This window comes from Cyprinus carpio, chromosome A21 (assembly GCF_018340385.1).
Source record: "Cyprinus carpio isolate SPL01 chromosome A21, ASM1834038v1, whole genome shotgun sequence".
NCBI lineage: Eukaryota > Metazoa > Chordata > Actinopteri > Cypriniformes > Cyprinidae > Cyprinus > Cyprinus carpio.
The window spans coordinates 7,621,646-7,627,998 of record NC_056592.1 but is presented as its reverse complement, the minus strand read 5'-3'; the positions used below and the strand labels follow the sequence as shown (position 1 = coordinate 7,627,998).

The following is a 6,353-nucleotide window of genomic DNA, read 5'->3' as shown; positions in this document are numbered from 1 at the left end:
TGCGCACCTCCCACGACAACGCCAGGACTGAATGATACATCCTTTCCACCATAATTCACGGTTTGTGAAAGCAAGTGTGCTCTGATCTCCTTAATGAATGGATGAGTCACCAATGTGTTCTTTGTGTTTTCCCTCGAAGGCCAGACTGTGAAAGGCAATTTGGAGAGAGTTTTAAAGATGGCAGGGCTGAAAGAGAACTCTGAAATCTAAAAATAAATGCTAGACAGAGGAAGAGAATGATAGGGATGGAGTCAAAAAAAGAAAAACTGATCCTCCAGGTTTTCATTTCATCTGAGGCCCCCCCCCCCCCAAGGACAAATATTTCTTGCCTCACGTGCAAGAGGTCGTGAATCTGAGCCTGGCTTGACTGACAGTTTGTCGTTATATCAAAATGGAGGCGTGTGGCTGAATGTTATTTGATTTCAATGGAATTGTGGGTGTGAGAGCCTCCCATTTTTTTTGTATGAAAATCTATGTTATTAAGTTTTTAGGGGGTTTAGATGAAAGACAGAGGTGCCAAAGCCCTTCTAGATAGAGATTAGGCTCTCTGTGTTTAGCGTTTTCATCCAGAAGGTGAATAAGAAATTAAAATAAAGCTAAAAACAAGCCATATCTCACTTGAGTAATGTAATGATGTACACTGTTCTTAACATTCAAGCCCACAAATTACTGATGATAAGGGACGTGCTCAAGGGTACAAGTAATGGTAAAACAGAATTTTGATCCTAGTTACTCAGTATCTTGGATGCAGAGCAGTATTTGACAGCTCTGTGATTAAAGCAAACCAGAACTGACATCAAAATCTTCAGTGTACCTCTGAAGCCCGTTTTAAACACCAGTGCACTGAAGCTCTCTCTCCTCTCGTTCGTCCCAACCCAGGTTTAATTTTTGAAGATGAAACTCCCACGACAAACTTATTGACAGCTGCTTTCCCTGCAGCCATAACTGACAGTCTTCCAGTGTATACTTTTATTTTTATTTGGCCTTATAATGTTTTAATGTGTTTTTTTCATGTATTAAAGTGTAAGACTCTTTGGTGTGCTGTAGCTGTTTACGCCTCTTGCAGATTTTGACAGGAGAGGACTGGAATGCAGTGATGTAATCATGGAATAGAGTCCCAGGGTGGCGTCCGGGGTGGAATGTTCTCCTCGGTCTACTTCATTGTTCTTACACTGTTTGGAAACTGTATCCTGTCCCTTTACATTGTTGGAGCATCAGGGACAAGACGATGTGAAATGCATCTACAGTACATTAAAAAGTTCAACATATGGAAAATCAAATAGTGAATATTGTCAGATGCAAAGAAAATTGTTAAAATAAATACTGTATATTCATTTCAGTTCATTTATTCAAGAAAGAAAAATGTTTTAGACATATTAATGGAAGAAAGTAGATAAAAAATTCAGTAGAATTTCTTGGAATTATTGATAAAATGTAAAAATGTAATACATTTTAATGCAAATCGAATGTATATTGAATGAAATGCAATATGAAATACAAACAGTTCCCTAACCTGATAACTAGACACACTTCTCAATGTATTCTTGGCCATTGCTGTGGATAACCTTGCCAATGCACAGGAGCTGACAAAGGTAATCTGGCCTTAATAAAAGCTTCCTGTCACCTGATTTATGATCATTTTAGTTTGTTTTTTGTTATCACGCTTACATTGTCACAAAACACCCTGAGGATGTAGGGTTTCTTTTATCCTTATCTTTTATTTTCTGCAATGTCCAGAAGCTTTTAGGATGAAGAGGAACAACAGGAGAGAGGCAGCGAAGAAGAGCATGGCTCTTCAGAAGGCCATGGAGGTGAAGGAAGTCAGCCCCATGTCTCTGCCAACGATCTCAATAGCAGCGTAACGTCAGCCTTTTTCCCCTATATTTTTTTTCTTATCCCAGCCTTGCACTATGGGAACTTTTCCTCTATTGTACACTGTGTCTGTATCTGTTATTCATTGTTACTTCTCTGTTTAGTTTTTTGTGTGATTGCGTGATTATTTGTCCAGTCAATGTCAGTGTGACCCTTACCTCCCCCTTAAACCTGCTCTGTGTAGTCTGTTCTTCATAAATGTGTTGCTTTAGGATAATATGTTATATCAAATCAATGTTATTATAGTTTAATTATGTCATCTGCAGAGATTATTATGGTGCCATATGTGTTTTTTACATAGGCTCAATTAATGCCTGAAAGCTTCTGCAAGATAAAAAACCCAAATTAATTACTACAGGTGGACAGACAGAGTGACATCACTCTGACTGCCATTTTTGCTCCCTCTGCACTTTTTTCATTTGTGTTTGTGTCTCAAGTCTTTTGTTTTTGTTTTTTGTGGTTCACATGTGCAGTTTTGTAAAGCAAAATCGAGATGCAATCTCTCGCAGGTCTTCAGTCGCAGCATTCACTCACCGTGAGTTTTGCTCTCATCCCTTACAATACTCCCTCCTCTCCTCTCCTCTCCTCTCCTCTCCTCTCCTCTCCTCTCCTCTCCTCTCCTCTCCTCTCCTCTCCTCTCCTCTCCTATTCATGTTTCTATTCCTATTCCTATATCTCCCTATTCCAGTCTCCTTAAAGCTTTAATCCTCTCATTGTTTTTCCTTCTCTGTCTTTTTGGTTGTAGCGCATCTAATTGATTTTGGGGGATGATCAAAGCGTCAATTTTAGTAGTTAACAAATGCTTTCATACAGAATATGATTAATCAACATTGTCCATCCCAGCACCCTTTTATTTAATGACAGCCATACATGTCTACATGGGAGGAAAGAAAGAAAGAAAGAAAGAAAGAAAGAGAAAGAAATGAAAGAAAGAAAGAAAGAAAGAAAGAAAGAAAGAAAGAAAGAAAGAAAGAAAGAAAGAAAGAAAGAAAGAAAGAAAGAAAGAAAGAAAGAAAGAAAGAAAGAAAGAAAGAGAATTTTTAACACCAGGTTAGGAAAGAAATTCAGTGACATTACACTTAATTAGAAAGCACACAAATATTGTTAAACCATTAGATTGGTTTCATTATTTCACACTATGTGTGGGTATTTAGAGCTTGTTATTTCTCCTTTACATGGTCTCCCTTTATCCTTAGATAGACGTATTATATATGTGAAGGCTTTTTGATTTTATCCTTTTGATAGCGGATAACTTTTCCAATATGAATGAAGGCCAAGCTAAACAGAGCAGTCTGGGTGTGCTGTCTGTAAGGATCAACAGCCTTTGCACTGTGTGGGTTTGGTCTTTGTGTGTGTGTGTGTGTGTGTGTGTGTGGGTTTGGTCTTTGTGTGTGTGTGTGTGTGTGTGTGTGTGTGTGTGTGTGTGTGTGCGTGCATGCAAGGGATAGAATGGCACTTTTTTCACCAAGAAACAGCATAATCATTTGGTGCATTAAAAGTATATTAAAATCTAAGGGTTCATGTTGTTTTTGTCTGTGTTAAGTTTTCCTTACTCTCTAGTTGTTCTCTTTCCTTCTCTCTTTGACCTCTTTTCACATAATGTGTTTGTTTGTCTTTAACATGTCTGTCGTTTTTGTGTTGTGCCACCCTGAATGTATGTCTAAGGAGTTATGTCTACACTCCATGTCGTCGCTTTGTGAGGTATAGTGACATGACTCAGGATGCTATTGTTATGTTTGTTCGACTTTAGTGGTTTTTTATCATAAGTACATACTATTAGCACATCATTAGGTCTTCTGAGTCACTGTAGTCCCATGATGCTCTTTATCCCCTCTTAACAATGGAAAAGCATTTGGTGTTGGACGTAAGTGAAATGCATGAGTCACAGAGCATGACATACAGATAATGCTGAAGCTGTACTGTATATAGAAAAACCTCTATGCCAACCACTGTTCCACTCGAATGCTTGAGAACGACCAGTAAGAATTTCTCCTTATTTGTTACACAGAAGAAATAAAGTCATACGGGTTTGAAACAGCATGAAGATGAATGAACGTGTGACACCACTTTCATTTTTGGGTGAACTTTCATTTTAAAGTGGCCATAACTTACAAAGTTTAGTTTTATTTAGTCATTTATGTTTATTATTTTGTCCCTTTGAAGTCCAGAGTAGCTGATTATTTATATACTATAGCTTTAAGAATTAAAGATAACCTGTGCCTTTATGATGTACAGTACACACCTATATTTGGATTGCTATTTACTATTACTATTACTATTATAATATGTATTAATGCTTAAATAAACATTTATTTTTGTAATGTTTAGTTTTCATGTTAAATTTAGTTTAAGTTTTAGTAATTTTGTGCTTATGTGCGTTATCATTTATATTGGTTTTTATTTAAATATTTCTATAAAGCTTTATTTTTATTTTTATTTTTAGTACTTTTTTAATACCGCCATAGCAACACGTTTTAGTCTAATGTAAAACTCTCATGATTTCATCCACCCAAAAATGAAAATTCTGTCATAATTTATTCATATAAATAATAAAAGATATTTTGAAGAAAGTTGGTAACCAAACAGTTTTTGTTACCATTGACTTTCATTGTATGGACAAAAAATATATATTAAATGTCTATAAGAATTCATATGGTTACCAAAGCTCTTCAGAACATAATCTTTTTTACACAGAAAAAAAGTAAGTCATGTTTGGAGCCACATGAGGGTGAGTAAATCATGACAGAATTTTCATTTCTGTGGTTGTATTATCTCTTTAAAACCATGATCATGTGTGATTTCGAGTGGTCAACAGTGGTGGGCTCATGGATGTGGGTGTTATCGGAGGTAATACATAGTGATGTGCGTAATTCAGGTGAATTATTCTCCCGTCCCTCAGTAAAGAGCAACAGAGGTCACTGCAGAAGTTGTCCATATGGGAGCAGCGCACCAACCAGCTGCGTAGACACAAACTGTGCAACAGCAGTGAGGCCCTTTACAATGAACACTAGAGCCTGAAGAGCGTCAACGCGTGTCTTCAGCGCTCCATCTGCGGCCTGACATGAAGACCCACCATGATCGTCCGCTTGTAGTGGAGCACAGAGACGGCACAGTGTGACAATTCCAGGAGTGACACAGATGGAGACACTCCAGACGCTCAGCTGTCCTCTAGCCATCCAAGAAAGCATCATCAATGTCGAGGAGAGAACGGAGATGCTGGAGAGGGGAGGCACCATAGACACCACAGCCGAAACAGAGAACATCAGGACACCCTGGAGCACAGCAGCAATCAGGATGGAGGACACAGTAACCACCACACAGCTGGTTCTCCTGAAGAGGGAATAGGGTTGGAGGAGAGAGAAACGCAGACACCACCATTCTCACCCGATCCAGAGAGGTTCCACGGTATGTGCAACGGCCCGATTGGTAATGGTGGCAGAGGCGAAGCTAGGATACGAGGTCACAGAGAGGGCGAAGGAGGGAATGGAGAAAGGAGGAGACACCGGTCACGTGTTAAAGCCCAGTCCACACTGGATGGAGAAGAATGCAGGGAGAACGGTGGAAAACACAGGTACATTCTCAGACTGTATGGCGGCCCTCATAAACTATATTTGGACACTTAAGGGGATAGTCCACCCAAAAATAAAAATTCTGAAATCATGTACTCACCCTCATGTTTTTTCAAATTGTATTGCATTACTTTTTTCTGCAAAAAAAAAAAAAAAAAAATTCTGACATCATGTACTCACCCTCATGTTTTTTCAACCTGTATGCATTACTTTTTTTCTGCAAAAAAAAAAAAAAAAACGAAATAAAAAATTCTGACATCATGTACTCACCCTCATGTTTTTCAACCTGTATGCATTTCTTTCTTTTTTTTCTGCAAGTCTCTGCTTGAAAAAAATCTCTGCTGTTTTCTTTTTAATACATGACATTACTTTGATGTTTTGTTTTGTTTTATAATGCAAATGTCATTCATCATTTAATGTGAGACTTTTTGAAGCCATGGACATGCTGAATAGACTGAACATTGAATGCATGATCAGACATGGCATTTTTCCTACAATTTCTTTTTTTTTTGCTTTGATCTGCATATACTTTTGCAAAGCATTAGGCAGCACTTTGAGATATACAGTATTGAGTATGTATTTGGATGTATGTTGGATATATATATATATATATTAAGAGGGGCAGGAAAAGAGGGACTGGCAGCCAGCCCTCTCCAGTCTCCTACTGAAGAGAAGCCAGAAGAAAGATAATCTAAAGAACAGCACCAGAGTGGGCCCAACCGGAGTCAACATTTCTGTCACCATAACTAACTGCCCCCCCAGGAGAGACTACAGTCATTCCCAGTAAGTATTTTTTAAAATGTCCTGCTTGAATATATGAGCACATGGTGCCAAAAAAACACATATCAATTGAATAATTTGAATAGTGACTTTTTTTTAAATAATTAGTCATACATAGTGTATTTTACATAT

At 37.9% G+C, this 6,353-nt stretch overlaps 1 long non-coding RNA gene across 1 annotated transcript; it reads left to right on the top strand.

Moving 5' to 3' along the window:
* Positions 1–1,103: 1,103 nt before the first annotated feature.
* Positions 1,104–1,762, top strand: LOC122149285. The gene is made up of 3 exons (XR_006162912.1): positions 1,104–1,185; positions 1,525–1,592; positions 1,748–1,762. It is a non-coding gene; the product is annotated as an uncharacterized LOC122149285 (long non-coding RNA).
* The last annotated feature ends 4,591 nt before the right edge of the window (positions 1,763–6,353 follow it).